At 42.5% G+C, this 21,139-nt stretch overlaps 1 protein-coding gene across 1 annotated transcript in view; it reads right to left on the reverse strand.

Annotated features, from left to right (window-relative positions):
- Positions 1–21,139, reverse strand: part of tgfbr1b (transforming growth factor, beta receptor 1 b) — a 148,428-nt gene that overhangs the window by 67,057 nt on the left and 60,232 nt on the right. The gene's annotated exons all lie outside the window — the stretch shown is intronic.

Raw genomic sequence — 21,139 nt, forward strand, 5'->3', positions numbered from 1 at the left:
GACTTTTCTTTCATAGTAAGATTATCTGGTTCAGTTTTCACTCTGCCATTGAAGAACAGTAAACCTCCTAAAATGACTCTTTTGTGTCTGTGACTCACTCATGCACACACCACATCTACAAGACAAATAAAGAGATTTTATTATTATCATAATTGCTGTTACTATAAAATATATATTGTATATAATGTCCAGTCCCTCTGCCTTAACAGTTAACTTAACATAACATGATGATCCCATAGCAAATTAAAATAATGACTCAGAAGCATTTGAATTTGGATCTTAAGCTACTTTCAATCAAAATGTATTTGAACAATACAACAATCACTCATAACAAGATTAATAAATTAAATAATACAAATTAAAGTGGAAGTGTTTAAATAACTAAAAAAAATATATAGCAGACTTCTTAGCTTAACATCCCAGGGAACTAATGGGATAACTGGGGATGATGTTTGCTCCTGACAAGAGTCTCAAAGTCTGGGGTGATGGTAGACAAAGCAACTCTGAGGTCATGCTCAATGTCCAATCTGTTCCTCTGCTTTGTCTTCAGCTGGACCAGAGCTGAGGAGCCACTTTCACAAAGATAGATAGTGCAGATATTTTTTTTTTTAAATTTAAAAAAGAAAATATATATATATATATATTTTTTTATGACTAATCGACGCAAACATTCTGCGTCGACGAGTTTTTATGATCGACGTTGTCGATTATGTCGACTAATCGTTGCAGCCCTAGTATATATATATATTTCCAATTTATCAATGTTTGTACAGTATATGGTACAGGAGTCAAGGTGGATGGGGCATTCAAGTATTGTATTCTGCAATCAGTTCAGGAAGATTCCCTTGCTACAAGAAGAGAACAACAATCTTTTATTTGTTATAAAGCTTTGTCTGGTAAACTCCCCCAGTACCTGTGCTCACTGCTGACTAATAGAGTCATGGAACAACATCCTCGCTCACAAGCTCTCGTTCGCCTTGATGCTCCTCGAGTGAACACCAAGGCAGGAGAAAGTGCTTTTAGTTTTTATGCCCCGCAAAAGTGGAATAAACTGCAGGACACTCTTAAATTGGACAAACTTGTGTCCTTAAAATAATTTAGTGTTCTTATTGAAGACATGCTATGTATGGACTGTTCATGCTTCTCTTAGCTGTTAACTTAATGTAAATTATTATTATTATCTTTAATTTTGATATTCTTTCTCCCTGCGGCTGCAATTCATTATTTAACACGACGTGGGCTTGTATATGTGACCCCGACCTGAGCGAACATGAGCCAAATGGCTGATATAACTACACTCTACTTCACATATTTGAAGATACAATCATAACTACATTTGAAAGGGGATGCATACAGTGCTAGATTAGTATAGTCTGCCGCCGTTCTTCTTTACCGATTGGGTGATTATTACAGTTCAAATCTATTGGCTGTGAAAATGACAGGGCGGAGATCACCATCGATCACCACCGGGTGCTTTTAAAATGCCACCAGACACTTGAACACATCCGATGGTGGTGTGACCCGAGCACCCGGTGGCGTTTTAAACGCATCTAGTGGTGTTTATAAACGATACTTGAGCGGGGAAATTGAGTCGAGTTCCATACTCATCCAGACCGTCTGAGACATATGAGATTAGGTGTAATCAAATGGACCAAGGGCAAGGACTGTCTGAAGGAGTAGCTCTCTATACACCACCGTTAACAACTGAGGAGGACACTGGCCAACGAATGGAAGAGAGAGAGGGAGTGGGTGGAGAGAGAGAGAGAGAGAACGAGAGAACGAGAGCAAGCAAGCAAGAGATGGCGAGAGAAAGTTGACTAAATATGTTACTTCTATGGCATTATTCAGCCTTGTTCATATGGCCACCATACTGCTAGATGGGGTGGGAAGATGCATACGTGCCTGTTCGCTTCAATATTTAAACTTGGCTATAAAGAACCAAAATAGTAATGAAAAAAAAAAAAAAAAAAAAAAGAATAAACAGTAATGTTGCTGGCAGAGAGACGTAGAGGAAGAGAGACGTAGAGGCAGATAGACGTAGAGGCTAGGGATGGGTACCGAATTCGGTACTTTTGAGGTACCGAACCGAAACATGTCGGTACTACCGACCGAGTATCGATTCAAGTGAGATACCAACATTTCTTTTTTTTTTTTTGCCTTTTTTCTTTTCATGTCAACGTTCACACGCACAATATATGCTTACCTAGGATTTGACTTGATTCAACAACAAAGCAGTCGGAGCAATGACAAGCCGAAAACTGTCGAAATTGTAGTTATTTGATGTTTGGATTTTTTTTTCACGACTGAGGTAGGTAAATTACAGAAAAAAAGGTACCGTTGGGTACCGGTATCAATTCACAGGTACCGGTACCGTATCGGTTCAAATGTGAAAGGTACCCATCCCTAGTAGAGGCAGAGAGAGACGTAGAGGCAGACCGTGGAATAAGACAACATTTTTACAAGCAGCTGCCATAGTTTTTCTTGTTTGGAAAAACAGAGACACAGACAAGTCAAGGACCACCCATTGTCATCAACACCCCATGCTGAGTTTGAGCCAACAGTGATTCCCCCTGGAATCGTCATTGGATCCTATGAAAACAGACAGGGAGAGAGAGAGAGAGAGAGAGAGAGAGAGAGAGAGAGAGAGAGAGAGAGAGAGAGAGAGAGAGAGGTATATATATATATGATGGAAATAAAGAAAGAGAACAGCTACGATAGCAACAGAGTGCTTAGCTCGTCCAAGCAGAGAACATATTGTTGGTTGGGCTGGGGCCTGAAGCGCTGGGAGAGCTGGGTCAGGAGCCATCTGCTGAGGTTGCAACGGTTCTCTCACTCTCACTCACACTCACACACACACACACACACACACACACGCACACGCACACGCACACACACACACACACACACACACACACACACACACACACACACTCACACTCACACACACAAAATACCAGAAGAGCCTCCCTGAAGGCCGATATGAATGAGGATCGACGTGGCCAACAGGCTGAATCATCATCAAAAGCAAGAAGGCTTATAATTTCAAGTATGTACGACCTCCCCTGATGAAGATGTTACTATGTTAATAATATACCAGCTATTAGGTTGCAGGCGGTCAGATAAACGGCCCTGTAATGAGAGGATCACAGGTTCGATCCTCCCGGGTCAGCCGGTACCCCGTCTCTTTTGAGGGTGAATGGAAAGCTTCCACCACTGCACCCGTTCTGTTCCAGCTCCCAGCTCACCACTGCACCCGTTCTGTTCCAGCTCCCAGCTCCCACCACTGCACCCGTTCTGTTCCAGCTCCCAGCTCACCACCGCACCCGTTCTGTTCCAGCTCACCACTGCACCCGTTCTGTTCCAGCTCCCAGCTCACCACTGCACCCGTTCTGTTCCAGCTCACCACTGCACCCGTTCTGTTCCAGCTCACCACTGCACCCGTTCTGTTCCAGCTCACCACTGCACCCGTTCTGTTCCAGCTCCCAGCTCACCACTGCACCCGTTCTGTTCCAGCTCCCAGCTCACCACTGCACCCGTTCTGTTCCAGCTCCCAGCTCACCACTGCACCCGTTCTGTTCCAGCTCCCAGCTCACCACTGCACCCGTTCTGTTCCAGCTCCCAACTCACCACTGCACCCGTTCTGTTCCAGCTCCCAACTCACCACTGCACCCGTTCTGTTCCAGCTCACCACTGCACCCGTTCTGTTCCAGCTCCCAGCTCACCACTGCACCCGTTCTGTTCCACCTTCCAGCTCACCACTGCACCCGTTCTGTTCCAGCAGATCAACATCATTCAGTCAGGTTGCCAGGTTTCATATGTAGTCCACAGCTCTTCCTCAATTCTGCAACCCATAATAATCACCACCGGGCTTTTGATATCCCCAGGCTCTATTTCCAGCGACGCATCTTCATGGGTGTGTCTACACATGCACATTCATATCCCAGTATTATTTGAGTTGCCACATCTCGTTTACAATAGCCAGGAGAAGCTCATATCCCAAACGATGAGAAACCTGAATATGATTGGTGGGATATATATGCATATACTGAGGTAAACACCTTATCATGTTTACTGGTAGGTTTTGTAGTTTGAGTTCTGTTTCCATGGTAATGTGTGCTAAATATTCCATTTGCTAGTGTATACTGGCAGACTGGTGATCAGGATATGAACATGTATACTGGCATATCGGCAATGGGGATTTGAAGGTATGACCTTAACCGGGATATTAGCAAGAATCCGGAACGATTGTTGAGTTGATTAGGAAAACAATGGGACAAAAACAAATAAACAAACAAGAACAACAAAAGTGCTCAAGTCGTTCATGTCAAACCTGACACTTTGTGGCAAGAGCAAAACTCTTGTTTACTTCTTCTCATTCACACCGACCATCCTCCATACCACTTCAGAGCTATTTGAATGGTGTACAAAAGGAACTGTAGCTCTTTAATTGTCCATTTGATGTGGATGAAAATGCCTTAAAATTGAAGCAGACAGTCTTTATATAGTCGATACATAGATCAATGCAACCATAGCATCACTGGAGCTCACTGGATGTTTTGGGCGAGATTCCTACTTCCATTAAAATAGAAAAGGCTTATTTTTCCACACAACTGTGAGTCATCTGTCATTGTTTACATAATGTGAGTATAATGATATTAATGATATAACTTTTTCATTCATTAATTCAACCTTTATTTAAACTCGAGGGACACTGAGGTTTCCCTCATTTACAGTGTTGAGTGAACAACTAAAAGAGATATAATAACAGAGATAAAAACAAGTAATCAATCTAATAAAATCTAATTAAAATAAGATAAAAACAGGAAACGAGAAAAGCAGACTAAAAGCAATTACAAAATTATGTACAATAATGGTTATTATTAATCAAAGCTATAAATTGTCCAAAGGTTGGAAGAATGTCAAATGTTATGTCTCTACTAAAATAAGTGTTTTCAAAATTAGAACAAGCTCGTACCAATACCAATGTTTATTAAGCCTCTCTGCAAAAGAGGGCCAACCAACCTTATCATACGGAAAACAATGGTGAGTGTCATAGCTATCACCAGTAATAAATCTGAGAGCAGACTGATAAGACTGTGTCTAAAGATGTAAGTAGAAGCAGCAGCATGTCTGTGTAGAGTAGACTACATCCCAATAGTCCAAAACCAATAATAAAACTGCTTCAACAATCCTCTTTCTTACTTTTGGAAAGCTTGCATAGTTTACTCTATTCTCATCAAGCCAGATGCATTGATATTTATACTCTGTAACTCTCTCAATAATAGATATATTCGTTAACAGTTATATGTTCAAGGTCAACATGAATTTAGTTTTGTTCTTAGGTTTAATAAGTGCATCTTGTATGGCATCAAAATAAAGTTCCACAGAGTCAGCAACACAATACAAAATGGTATCATCAGCTTAACCCTTTCACTGCCACACGGCAGAACCTTCTGTATTGTCACAGTGAAAGGGTTAACCGGCTGTCGTGTGGCAGTGAAAGGGTTAAAGATCGGGGGGCCAGGGTGGCACACCACGTACAGCGCTGTGGTGCAACGCGGCCGTCCTGGGTTCGACTCCCGGACCCGGCGACCTTTGCCGAATGTCTTCCCCCTCTATCTCCCATACTTCCTCTCTCTCTCTGCCGGACTGCCCAGAAAAAAACAATAAAAAAAATCGACCAAAAACATAATAATAAAAAAAATATATATTAATTTGACAACCACTAACAAACAATATCATTCATATAAATAGTAAAAATCACAGGACCTAAAATCTACCCCTGTGGAACACATTTAGTTGCAAATCCAGATTGGACACACCCTGATTTTACACATTGAAATCCATCAGATGAATCATTTTGAAACAAGCATGTCCATCTAGGCCAATACTAACGTCATCTATTCAGGAGCAGAGAATGATCAACTGTATATCAAAACCCTTAGACAGAGCTATAAAAAGGGCAGTAATAATTTCACGTTGATCATACTAAACGGTTATCAAATGTGACCTGAGAAGGTAACGAGACAGGTGAATTGCTTGCTACTATTAGCTTGTACGACCTTCCATAATGTAGATGAGATGGATTAGAGTAGTTGCTAGTAATAAAATTTTAATAATACAGAATTTTTTCCCCACAAGGGACGTACATTCATTCCTAAGTATTCTGAAGCCTCATTAGTACGTCTAGCAAGAGACCAAGCTCTGTTTCTAGACAAGAGCAGGGATGCTGGCTCAGAAGTGAACCAAGGGCTGGATACATGTTTTAAGAGGTGCATGTTTATTTAAGACTGACACTATTAAAGGTCCAAAAGGAAAGCTTCCTCATTAAAATTACTTACATTTCTCCTACAGTTTTCTTCAAATGTGTGTTACGAATACAAACAATAGGACAATGATCACTAATACCCAAGTCAAACACATGCAGTTATTTTATCACTCAAATTAGAAAATATGAAATCAATTAAGGTTGACTTTAACCCTTTCACCACCACACTACCAAATGGTTAACCCTTTCACTGCGACAATACATACGGTTACCGCTTTCACTGCCACACGACAAAGGGTTAACCCTTTCACAACCACACTACAGAAGGTTAACCTTTCACAACCACACTACACAGACGGTTAACCTTTCACTACCACATGACAAATGGTTAACCCTTTCACAACCACACTACACAGACGGTTAACCTTTCACTACCACATGACAAAGGGTTAACCCTTTCACTACCACACTACAGACGGTTAACCTTTCACAACCACACTACAGAAGGTTAACCTTTCACTACCACACTACAGAAGGTTAACCTTTCACTACCACACTACAGAAGGTTAACCTTTCACTACCACACTACAGACGGTTAACCTTTCACTACCACACTACAGACGGTTAACCTTTCACTACCATATGACAAAGGGTTAACCCTTTCACAACCACACTACAGAAGGTTCACCTTTCACAACCACACTACAGAAGGTTAACCTTTCACTACCACACTACAGACGGTTAACCTTTCACTACCACACTACAGAAGGTTAACCTTTCACTACCACACTACAGACGGTTAACCTTTCACTACCACATGACAAAGGGTTAACCCTTTCACTACCACACTACAGACGGTTAACCTTTCACTACCACACTACAGAAGGTTAACCTTTCACTACCACACCACAGAAGGTTAACCTTTCACTACCACACTACAGACGGTTAACCTTTCACAACCACACTACAGACGGTTAACCTTTCACTACCACACTACAAACGGTTAACCTTTCACAACCACACTACAGAAGGTTAACCTTTCACTACCACACTACAGAAGGTTAACCTTTCACAACCACACTACATAAGGTTAACCTTTCACTACCACGCTACAGACGGTTAACCTTTCACAACCACACTACAGAAGGTTAACCTTTCACAACCACACTACAGAAGGTTAACCTTTCACTCCCACACTACAGACGGTTAACCTTTCACAACCACACTACAGAAGGTTAACCTTTCACAACCACACTACAGACGGTTAACCTTTCACTACCACGCTACAGACGGTAAACCTTTCACTACCACGCTACAGACGGTTAACCTTTCACAACCACACTACAGAAGGTTAACCTTTCACTACCACACTACAGACGGTTAACCTTTCACAACCACACTACAGACGGTTAACCTTTCACTACCACATGACAAAGGGTTAACCCTTTCACAACCACACTACAGAAGGTTAACCTTTCACAACCACACTACAGACGGTTAACCTTTCACTACCACACTACAGAAGGTTAACCTTTCACTACCACGCTACAGACGGTTAACCTTTCACAACCACACTACAGACGGTTAACCTTTCACTACCACACTACAGACGGTTAACCTTTCACTACCACACTACAGACGGTTAACCTTTCACTACCACACTACAGAAGGTTAACCTTTCACTACCACACTACAGAAGGTTAACCTTTCACTACCACACCACAGAAGGTTAACCTTTCACTACCACACTACAGACGGTTACCCTTTCACTACCACGCTACAGACGGTTAACCTTTCACTACCACGCTACAGAAGGTTAACCTTTCACTACCACACTACAGAAGGTTAACCTTTCACTACCACGCTACAGACGGTTAACCTTTCACTACCACACTACAGACGGTTAACCTTTCACTACCACGCTACAGACGGTTAACCTTTCACTACCACACTACAGAAGGTTAACCTTTCACAACCACACTACAGAAGGTTAACCTTTCACTACCACACTACAGAAGGTTAACCTTTCACTACCACGCTACAGACGGTTAACCTTTCACTACCACACTACAGAAAGTTAACCTTTCACAACCACACTACAGAAGGTTAACCTTTCGCTACCACACTACAGAAGGTTAACCTTTCACCACCACACTACAGACGGTTAACCTTTTGCTACCACACTACAGAAGGTTAACCTTTCACCACCACACTACAGACGGTTAACCTTTCACTACCACACTACAGAAGGTTAACCTTTCACTACCACACTACAGAAGGTTAACCTTTCACTACCACACTACAGAAGGTTAACCTTTCACAACCACACTACAGAAGGTTAACCATTCACTACCACACTACAGACGGTTAACCTTTCACTACCACATGACAAAGGGTTAACCCTTTCACAACCACACTACAGAAGGTTAACCTTTCACAACCACACTACAGACAGTTAACCTTTCACAACCACACTACACAGACGGTTAACCTTTCACTACCACGCTACAGACGGTTAACCTTTCACAACCACACTACAGAAGGTTAACCTTTCACAACCACACCACAGAAGGTTAACCTTTCACAACCACACTACAGAAGGTTAACCTTTCACCACCACACTACAGACGGTTAACCTTTCACCACCACACTACAGACGGTTAACCTTTCACAACCACACTACAGACGGTTAACCTTTCACTACCACACTACAGACGGTTAACCTTTCACAACCACGCTACAGACGGTTAACCTTTCACTACCACACTACAGACGGTTAACCTTTCACTACCACATGACAAAGGGTTAACCCTTTCACAACCACACTACAGAAGGTTAACCTTTCACAACCACACTACAGAAGGTTAACCTTTCACAACCACACTACAGACGGTTAACCTTTCACTACCACACTACAGACGGTTAACCTTTCACTACCACACTACAGACGGTTAACCCTTTCACTACCACACTAGAGGCGGTTACAGATGCGAGCACAGACTAGAGCTCGACACCTATTTATGTATCATATCCAACCTAGCTATGTGATATCTTCTCCACGAAAGTCCTTCTGTGCTGCTATGTACATTCAGAGATTTAATAAGAGGCTAGAATGGTCTGTCATAGATCTCCCTCTCTCATCAGGAGACACTTCACCGGTAATCAAGCACCGTCTTGCTCAGTTCACAGGTCTTTTTCCTACGCAATCAGTCTATGTCCCAAGACTGTTTTCCAGTCGGAATCATCTTGGCCCCAAGCTAAAGGGTTTTCCCATCAGCAGCAATCCCAAGAGACGGGTGCCCTTCTTACCTGGCAATACCACTCCATTGTGTATGCACTTTAATGAGAGTGTTTGTGCATATCATAATTGTACATGTCTGCATATTTGTAGCTAGTGTGCCGACAGTATCATATACTGCAAAATCAGCCGAATAGATTCTCAGCATCCAGCCACACCTGTGAATGTCCGCGCTCTCTCTCTCCAAGGCTATCAGTAATCATCCCGATATATGTTTTGTTAATGACTTAATTACCTGGATGGTGTGTAGGGTTTATTGGCCGGACTATGATGACTTCCTAGGGTCACCCGCGTTGGCAGGAAGCTGCAATCTACTGCGTTTAAGGAGCCTGGCGTGGTTGATGAGCTCCCAGAGAAAGAAACTCAAAACAAGGCTCCATGACCATTCCCCAGGTCCGTCTCCTTTCAGTCATTTCAGGATTAGCCCCCCCGACGTAGCTACCTAAAATATTATAGATATCATAGAAGCATCTAATTATAGATATTTCCTCTCCTTGCAGCAGGCCAGTCCCTAGCATAAATAATCATGTTCCACCTGGTCCGTTATCTCTCAACTATGCTCCTGTCAACTAGGGCTGGCCTTCGATTTTTTTTGAATTCGAAGCTTCTGGGCCGAAATTAGATTTTAAGCTTAGAGATAATTTTTTATTTTTTATTAACACTATGATCGCCACGGACGAGTTTTCACATCATTCGGAGCCATGCTCATTCTGCCGAAGACGCCGTAACTCGTCTTTGATGTCAATATTTCAAAAATCTGTCATCGAAATCATATTTCCTTTCGGGAGCCCTGAGATGTACTGGTGAGCTCCACTCAACTGTCTAACTGTTCGAGAGCGCCATCTGGTGGCCGATCGGCAGATCGGCCAAGAGGGAGGGGCGCGCCAAACAGGAAGTGCCCATCCATTATGTGCTCCGGGCACTCGCGATCGGTAGCCGGACTCCATCTCAACACACTGGATGATCTAACCTAACTCAATAAACAACGTTATTTGGACGTATATAGTATTATACAACCTGGAAATGGTTCATCAGGATCAACATCCCATAATCGAAAACGGTCTACTCCACGCTGATCGTCCAACGGCGCGAGGAACATACGGTAAGATTCAGCGTTATTTTCTAACTTATTCCATATAAACTGCTATGATGAACATATGACCCACTCTGGATGAATCATCTAACGCTGCCCACGGAATTATAAACGATCCCCCGCCCATCCGGTCATCATCAGATCATACGTAGTCTATCATTCTAGAAGTACGTCCAGTTGAAATGTTTCATCTCGCGCCGATCGCTACCAAACTGTATTTCATCATCAATATAATGCATTTAGGGCTATAAATCACGTTCTGAAGAAAGCTGCAGAAAACGATAAAAACATACTTATACTTTAGACCATATTTTAGTATGAATATGTGAATGAAAAAGTTTAACGTTGCTACACCCTGAACAATACATATAGGACATTGAATGGGCCATAATAATGGCAATGTAGCAATATAATTTAAAAAGTTATAGCCCTGCAAAGAAGGGGAACTTCTCCATAGACAAATAGAGCTGGCGAGGGATGGTAAATTATGAATTTAACCCATGGCGATTAAAGTGTTAATTTAAAAAAATTATAATAATAATTTAATTTAGTTTTATTTTTGTTGTGGGACTTGTACAGCACTTTGTTCAACTTTGTCAGTGCTGTGAAGTTTAAACCTTTTTAAATCTTAGACAAACAAAACACTTTGCTTTCATATTGTAAGCAGTCATTTGAGGCTTTATAAAAGCAGCACAATGAACACAAATCTGTCAGTGCCGAGACAGACCTCATCTTAAATAACAAACAGCATTGCTTGTTGTAATTAACAAAGAGAGGCAGAGTTGATTTTGCCAAAAAAATAATCATAGGCCTATATATATATTTTTTTTTAATAATCACATTTTATATTCATATTCGAATCCCATGCCCATCGAACGAAGCTTTGAAGTATTTAAGACAGCCCTACTGTCAACAATGCGATTCAAAATGATAAAGTCTGCAGGCTCAGGCCCTTGGCTAGAGAAGGCAGATATCACGGATGCATTTAAAGGCCGCTTCCTCCCTCCCAGTGGCATCTCTTTCGTGTTGAACAGTGTTCCACGTTTTTTCTCTCTCTCAGTAAAATCAAGCAGCCCTTGCATATTTGATTAGTCTGTCGGAAGCTTCATGCTGGATTTTGTCTAAATACTTTAAAATGACCTTTTCGTCCTGCATCTTTTGATGACCTTTTAGCGGTCGTTAAGAAAATGATTCTCGTCTATATTATAGGCGTGCCTCCACCTGAGGAGAAAACTGTAGGTGCGTAGAATGTCTGGGCATCATGCTAGAAAGCGATACCAGAGATAATGTCTCGCATTAGGGATTTCCTAAAATAATTTTCCTCAGCTGCCTCCCTGTAAAAAAAAAAGGGGGGGCTCTTCGCTCTCTTTATTGGGGCACCTAGATTTCACCATGTGGATAATTCCTCAAGGGTTTGCCTTTGTGTCCCGCTTGCTGGATATATCTAAAACGTTTTCACGTTTTGCATGACAACATTGTTCTAGAGATGTAGGATGCCGGACCGGTCTACCGCTAATTATACCCCACAGTCGTAGCTTGCCTGTTATGGGGCAGCCAGTGGTCTCGCAAAGAGCTTGCAGTTCCGTGTGATAATGAAGCTACTGTTGTCAACATCATTAATAAAGGGCACTCTTTGGTGCCCACAATTAATAGCTTTCTCAAACGTCTCACATGGACACGTGTGTCTGGTAATTTGATCATGCATGCCGTCTATATTCCTGGTCATGAAAACAATATAGCTGATGTGATTTCTTGATTCAAGCTTCAAAAATGCAAAGCCCCTAGGGCGGCGCAGCGGAGATTGCGCTTGTCACCAATGCAAGAGACTCCGGTCTTGAATCCGGGTGTCAGCATTGCCTCCGGCTTGGACCGGCCGTCATACTGACTCAATTGGCAGAGTCGGCGGGTGGAAGTCGATGGGTGTTAATCTGGACGTTGTGGACAGCGACTCCTACAAGTCGGTTGGGGACGCCTGCACAGCAGAGACAGGAAATGGCGGGGCTAGTGTGAGCCTCCCACACGTTACACCTCGCCAATGAGAGTCCGCGCTGGCAGGTGAAAAGATGTGACAGGCTGCCTCCTCGTGTACCGGAGGGGACGCGTAATGCAAGGCTTCTATCCTCCCTACAACCGACCAGTGGGGGGCATATGCGAGCAACGTTCAAGACAGGGGAGGGGAGAATTGGAAAACACGAAATTGGGATGGGAGAAAAATAGAAAATAAGGAGAAAAAGTGGATTAAAAAAATTATAATAATACAAAGCCCTGTGTCCCAGTGCCGAGCCAACCAGACTGCCATGCCCTCCATTCAGTCAAGTCATCCTAGACGAGACTACTAAAGCCCCCCCTCTGTCTCTCCTGAACTCCTCTGCAATACACCAGTAATGGTTTAGCCAAAAGTACATTAAAAGTGTACGATTCTGCCTGGTTCTTCTCCTCTTCCTTTTGTGCCCCAATATGCTCGCTCTTCGTTTCTGGTTAACATTCCTCTGATGTGTGCATTCAGTCTATTTTGAGTCCCGCAAGTTGCAGCCTCTTTCCATTAAAACTTTAACAGCAGGCATTCAATTTCATCTTCAGTGTCAAGATCCATCGTCACGTAGTCTCAAGGGGAATCCCTCTATTCGCCTGCTCCTCAACAGCCTCAAAAAAGCCTTGAATGGTCTCGGAAATTATGGTCAGGGCTTCTTGTATTGATAACATGTTGGAAGCTGTCCCAATGGCTTTGTATGGGTTTATGAGGTGTGGAGAATCCACCACTAGAGCACCTTTCACCTTCAGCATTTTTTCAAATCTGCGTTTAGAATCCTCATATTTTACAATATTTTTGAAACATTGAAACACATAATGAATAAAGGAACTCCTGTGGTAAAATAATAATATTGACTTATATCGCTGCAATGCATTCTGCCATGCTGCTAATTCTACCTTTCTACCTTGCGCTAATGCCATTTAATTCTGCATATCTGGTGGATTGCTGGGGACATTTACTTCATCGTATTTTATTCACATAGAAGGTACAAGTAAAGTACAATGACTGGGCCGATCCAGAATTGCACTGTACACACAGCTAGTCAGCATCAAGCTCTGTGGTCTCAGTGGTCTGTTTAGCTATTGGTCATTCCCAGTTATCTATTTGGTGACATTATTCATTACAAAATTCATTACCTCAGTGACTGGTTGCTCCCGCTGCTCGCTGCTGTGTGTACTTATGGTGCCTTCAGTCTTTACCCTTTTCAAATGATTTAGCCCGTTAGCCCCCATGGCCTGACGTTAACACACCACCCTCCTGGCCTGATAACCAGACTGACGTTAAGTTACACCACCCTCCTGGCCTGATAACCAGACTGACGTTAAGTTACACCACCCTCCTGGCCTGATAACCAGACTGACGTTAAGTTACACCACCCTCCTGGCCTGATAACCAGACTGACGTTAAGTTACACCACCCTCCTGGCCTGATAACCAGACTGACGTTAAGTTACACCACCCTCCTGGCCTGATAACCAGACTGACGTTAACACACACCACCCTCCTGGCCTGATAACCAGACTGACGTTAAGTTACACCACCCTCCTGGCCTGATAACCAGACTGACGTTAACACACCACCCTCCTGGCCTGACTTGAATTCCATTCAGTCTGAAAGAGCTGTCCAGTTATGGCCGCCTTCAGGTTCCAGAGACCCGAGGCTCAATCAGGTGGTTGGTTTACTGTTGACAGATTGATGGGTACCCTCACCTGTCACACCGTGATTGGCCATGGGGAGTCTCCCCCCCCTCTCTCTAGACCTTTTTTACATCTACCTCTCTTTCCCTCACACCATTTATTTAGCCCTCTCTCTTTACCCCCCCCCCCCCTCTCTTTACCTCTCTGTTTTCACTCTCTCTCTCCCCCCACCATCACTTGCGGTCAAACACACAGCAGCACATGTCCATAAAAGAAAGGAGGATGGAAGCAGGAAGGAGGGAGATGAGGAAGGAGACAAAGGGGAGAGGCTGGGAGATGGAAAACGACGGCAGCACAGCCATACAAGTACGTTGGTGTTGCTTTGCTTTAGTGTAGCGGCGGAATTCTACACTATTTCATTACAAATGCATTCATCTCGATCTTTGTCGTCATGTGGGCCGGCATATTGGAAATAACCCCCGATTACACTCTGGACTCCAACACGGCAGTGCTGAGTGCAGTGGACTGAGCCATGAATGAGACCAATATAAAAAAAACGATTACTATTATGTACCCTACTACTATACTTATAATGCTAATATGTCTATAGGCTACTACTATGCACTCAGAGACTCAAGCTCCAAACAATGCCACTGACCTCGTCAGTTGCCAGATAGGTACCTCTTTTTTCTGACTTGTTGTTTTGACAAGTCGATTTGGATAAAGGTAAATGGCTGCATTTATATAGCGCCTTTATCCAACACGCTTTACAATTTGTTCCTCACATTTTACCCATTCACTCACACATTCACACGCCTGGGAGGAGTGGGAATCGAACTGGGAACCTCTGGATTACCAGACGACCGCTCTCCCTCCCAAGGTGTCAGCTAAATAACAACACATTTGAATGTAAATGTTATAAACGCTACCAAAATATTTGTTCTATTCCTAATAATGAGTAACAGCATCCTTCTATTAACCCTTTCACTGCCACACGACAGAAGGTTAGCCCTTTACTATCACACAACCGACAGCGATGCTCCATCATTAGCATCATTAGCTCCGCTAATGATGCTAATGATGGAGCATCGCCGTTGGTTGTGTGATAGTAAAGGGCTAACCTTCTGTATTGTCACAGTGAAAGGGTTAACCGGTTGTCGTGTGGCAGTGAAAGGGTTAAAAGCCCACGCACAGAGTACCGTGCAGAGAACACCGTCTGTTTTAACCTGCGGAAGATATTCTCCCCCAGAGAGATGGAACTTAACGTTCTGTCATCGCCGTCTTGGATCCAATTTTAGGGTAGACATTTGAAAGTGAGATTGGGTTTCATTCCAGCTTCCCCGTGCAGTTACGCTGCGACTATTTAATATAAATAGATAAATATAAATAAATAAATAGACAGCATTTATATAGCACTTTTATACAAAGCGCTTCGCAATTTATGCCTCACATCCACACATTCAGACAGGCGACAAGTGCCAACGTGCTCTTCCGGAGCAGTTAGGGGGTTACGTGTCTTGCTCAAAGACACGTTGGCACGCCGCCAGACGACCGCTGTAACTCCTGAGCCACTGTCGCCCTGTATTAGGAGATGTATTATGTTTAAATAAAGTGTGTCGGTCTGTGTGTGTGTGTCCATCTACCAACATTATCTTTGTTACCGTTCAAGAGCCATGAAACAAAAAGCAGAATGCTTAGTGGGACAATGGGATCGACACTGAATTATCTATTGGCTTGATGTAGCATGGCCTTGGCATTGACGTGCATAATATGGGATGTTTTTATTGGGACAAAAATATTTGCAATATCAAAAGAACTTCAAATAAAATAGAAACAGTGCTTTTGTGGATAGTCTGAAGTGACTCCTTGTTAGTGACATATCGAATAGGCTTCTTAACACTTTCAGTGCCCAGCAAGGGGCGCACGATTTAGTGCTTGAATGCCCACCATCCACTTCAATGTTAGCGTTAATATCGCCTAATCTATGTTTTAAATTATGGCTATGTGTCTAATCTGCCCGTCGCTTATCAATGACTCATTTTCCAGTCAACATTGTCGAAGCGGATTGTTTTTTTATCGGTTCATTTCCGTTTTATAGCATCTTGAAAAGCCCTCGTTTTCAAGGAAAATAAAAATATTTCATAATAAACGGAATATTCTAGAATACACAAAAAACTCTCATTTTTCGGCCTATTTATGAATAGTTTTCAAATAAACGCTAGATTATCGATAGTATGTGTACGTATGCACGCTATATAGGCGATCTGATATTTGTTATTATTATTATTATTATTTCCTGATCGCTCGCACAGCCAAACAGCCATATCACACATAGGGGAAAAGCTTATATCTCCGCGAAAACAGGTCTGATTATCCTAAGACTGGTCAAATAGATTCCTTACCTGAGATCAGATGGTATCCAAAAAGATTATTCCAATTCCTGATCGCCATTCCAAAAATCTATCCTTTTATCCAATGCTACATACTGTAAACACATATTACACGCTGTTCTGATGGTCCACAATGATTGGGATCATCTCCGGTTACATGCGTGAGAAGTAAAATGTGGAGAAATGTCCACACCCCTACCGATTAGTACACACATTAGATTAGATTCACTAGTGTAAAATACTAACGACTCGGTCGCAGTCAACCAGCATCTGCTAACGAGTCAGACCCTTTAGCTCAGCTGGTTAGTGCGGTCGCCTGTGGATCCTATGGTCCCAGGTTCAAATCCACTCGGATACACTAGATTTGATTCAATGGAGTGCAATGGAATGAAGTTCGCATCCAACAGTCTGTGTTTGGGGGTGAGAATTGTCCTCGACGATGCTGCGTGCCTTCCAATCCTCAGACACCGTTTGTGTTGAACAGTTTCAATTGCAGGGAGTGATGTACCGGTGATGCGCTGGGTCTTCCTCACCCTCTGCAGTGCTTTCTGGTCCGAGGCAGAGCAGGTTTGCCGTACCATCGGATGCAGCTTACCAGACATCTCGGACATTTACACCAACCGATGCACGGACAGAGAAATCTGCATCATGCGTGACCCCGCCCACCCTGCCCACGGACTGTTTACCCCCCCCCCTTCAGGCAGGAGGCTGCGCAGCAGGCTGAAGAACAGCTTCTTCCCGGATGCTGCGAGACTACTGAACAGTTCATCGCAGCTCATCCCTGCCATGCCTCTGCACACACTGCACCGTAGCACTTTATGGCACCTATTATCTCTTTAAATCAGTGAATCAAATCAGTTTTATTGAATTAGACTAGGTTTTTATTGAATGGATTCGTTTTATATTGAATTCATTATTTTTTTTATTGAATGATTAGTTTTTATTGGATTTTTATTGAATCAGTTTGTATGTCTATCATGAGGATCAGTATTTATTTTTGTATTTATTCTAGTTATTTAGTATTTAATGGCTATAACCGAGAATGAAGGAGCACAATGAAACATTTTCATTAAAGAAAGTTGATTAAAAAATTAAAAACAATGTGTTCTAGGGCGGTTAGGTGGTCGAGCGGAGATTGCGTTCGTCACCAGCCCCGGAGCTGTGAGCTTGGTTCGCCTGTTCGAATCCAGCTCACAGCTCCGGGGTTGTCACCAGCTTGGCTGGCCGTCTGCACTGATACAATTGGCTGTATCAGAGGGTGGGAGAAGCTGGCGGGGTGGGTCCGGGTCGTTGTAAACAGCGACTCCTACAGTTCGGTCGGGGCGCCTGCTAAGCGCGGATTGGACGTGAGGGGGATAGTGTGATCCTTCCACACGCTACGCCCTCTCGATGAGAATCCGCGCTGCCAGGTGAAAAGAAGCGGTGATTGGCTGGACGTGTGTCGGAGGAAGCACGTGATAGCCTCCACTCTCCCAAATGATCTGACTGTGGGGGGTAAAGCGCAGCGACCAGGAAGGGACTGGGAATTGGCATACGACTAACATTGGGATGGGAGAAAATCGGAGGAAAATGGAGGGGGAAAAAGAAAAAAAAAAAAAAAAAAAAACAATGTGTTCTATACATATTTATACTGGAAATGTATTAAATGAAAGCAGATTTGAAAGATATTTGAGGATTCAGGCCCCTGGCCTGCGGTCTTCCTATGTGCGACGTTGCATCCAAAATCACCTTGTAGTTTGCTAGATTAGATGCAGACAGACAGATATGCACACACACGCAACCAGACGCATAATCCCAGGAGATGATAATTATGAGCAGTGTGTTCTTAAAACGTTGCTTGAAATAAAGAACTGTGGGGAATAAATGTCTCATGAATTTTATGAATTGTATTCCATTAGTTTCTGAAATATGTGGGCGTTGCGGAAGCAGTTTTGTCTTCCTTCTTACTCTATACACACTATTCAGAAACAAGTGTGCCAAATTCCTTGATATTCCAGAATTTCCTCTTTCAAGTCTTGGCATTTCTGGCATGTCTCCATACATTCCATGACCTGTCACAGCTCATTTCAAAACACTGCTTGACAACTTGTACCGCAGCAGTGGAATTTATGGGATTTGAAGGAGTTTTGAGATTCCTTGAGATAAATTATCTGCTCGAATCATGGAATATCAGGGAATTTTACAAACAGGTTTCTTGTAATGTACAATAAATAATAACTTTTTAGGAAATGTTTTACACCATACAGCGACTGCAACATTCTGACCTTTTCTTAATTGGTACAGGAACATAATAGGCCCACATTTCTAGCCCAATTTAAAATCCCTGACCTTAAAGTTATCCTCCCAGCTCTCAAGTCAAAAGTCAAGAGCCTTGTTGTTTTGGCCCTCATCCTAACGAGCCTTGTTAATTACCATGACAACCAAGGCCATTGCCTGCCGCATGAGAGGATGGGGTGGTGGGGTGGGGGTCCTCGCAGGAAATCTAATATATCTCTCTCTCTCTTTCTCTCTCTCTCTCTCTCTATCTCTCTCTCTGTGACCCCATTCATAGATGGTGATAATCAGAGAACAAGCGAGAAGGAGTGTTGTAAATGTGTGTGTGGAGGTGGGGGGGGGGGGGGGGGGGGGTGAGGCTGTGTCAATGTCATTCACACAGTGAATCAAAGTGAAGAAACAAAAAAATATGACAAGGAGAGGAGAGTTGGTACACTGCTAAGAGGAGGTAAGTGCATCGCTGACAAGGAGGGTAAAAACTCAGGCGTAAGAGGTGGTATAAACCTTTTTAGAAGAGGCCCAAGTGAATTTCCTGTCTTAGCAAACACAATGAAATAAACTCAGGTCCATTTAGAATGTGGTGTTTGAAAGGGTCTAGGAGATGTTCAAATACTGAAGGTAGGTTTGACTGGGTACGCTGCTGAGAAGAGGTGGATACTGCTGAGGGGAGGTGGTATACTGCTGAAGATAGGTGGGTATACTGCTGAAGATAGGTGGGTATACTACTAAAGATAGGTGTGTATACTACTGAAGATAGGTGGTATACTACTGAAGATAGGTGTGTATACTACTGAAGATAGGTGTGTATACTACTAAAGATAGGTGTGTATACTACTGAAGATAGGTGTGTATACTACTGAAGATAGGTGGGTATACTACTGAAGATAGGTGGGTATACTACTAAAGATAGGTGTGTATACTACTGAAGATAGGTGGGTATACTACTGAAGATAGGTGGGTATACTACTCAAGATAGGTGGGTATACTACTGAAGATAGGCGGGTATACTACTGAAGATAGGTGGGTATACTACTGAAGATAGGTGGGTATACTACTGAAGATAGGTGGGTATACTACTGAAGATAGGTGGGTATACTACTGAAGATAGGCGGGTATACTACTGAAGATAGGTGTGTATACTGCTCAAGATAGGCGGGTATACTACTGAAGATAGGCGGGTATACTACTGAAGATAGGTGGAATACTGCTCAAGATAGGTGGGTATACTTAGAGTCATATGAAATCCGTTTTATTTTTTTCCAAATTCCATTTTATTTTTTTCCAAATTCCGTTTTTTCCGTTTTAATATTTCAGAATTCTGTATTTTGCTTTGTACGCTCATTTTACCATCAGAAATAGTGTCTGATAAGTGGGAATGAATAAATGTCCACAATTTAATAAGATATAACAGTCCATTTAATAGGGCTGTCTTAAATACTTTGAAGCTTCGAAGCTTCGTTCGATGGGCATGGGATTCAAATATGAAAATAAAATTCGATTAAAAAAAAAAAAAGTATATATATTTTTGCAAAATCAACCCTGCCTCTCTTTGTTAACTACAACAAGCAATGCTGTTTGTTATTTAAGATGAGGTCGGACTCGGCACCGACAGATTTGTGTTCATTGTGCTGCTTTTATAAAGCCTCAAATGACGGCTTACAATATTTCATGAAAGCAAAGTGTTTTGTTTGTCTAAGATTTAAAAAGGTTTAAACTTTACAGCACTGACAAAGTTGAACAAAGTGCTGTACAAGTCCCACAACATAAAAAGTTAAAAAAAGATTTTTTTTTTTTTTTTTTTTTTTTATAGTTGATTCCATTTTTATTGCTCAATTCCGCGATTCCGTCCGCGATTCCGTGATCGCGGATTCCATATGGCTCTAGGTATACTACTGAAGATAGGTGGGTATACTACTGAAGATAGGTGGGTATACTACTGAATATAGGTGGGTATACTACTGAAGATAGCTGGGTATACTACTGAAGATAGCTGGGTATACTACTGAAGATAGTTGGGTATACTACTGAAGATAGGTGTGTATACTGCTCAAGATATGTGTGTATACTACTGAAGATAGGTGGGTATACTACTGAAGATAGGTGGGTATACTACTGAAGATAGGTGGGTATACTACTAAAGATAGGTGG

Source organism: Notolepis coatsorum, assembly GCF_963971535.1.
Source record: "Notolepis coatsorum genome assembly, chromosome: 12".
NCBI lineage: Eukaryota > Metazoa > Chordata > Actinopteri > Aulopiformes > Paralepididae > Notolepis > Notolepis coatsorum.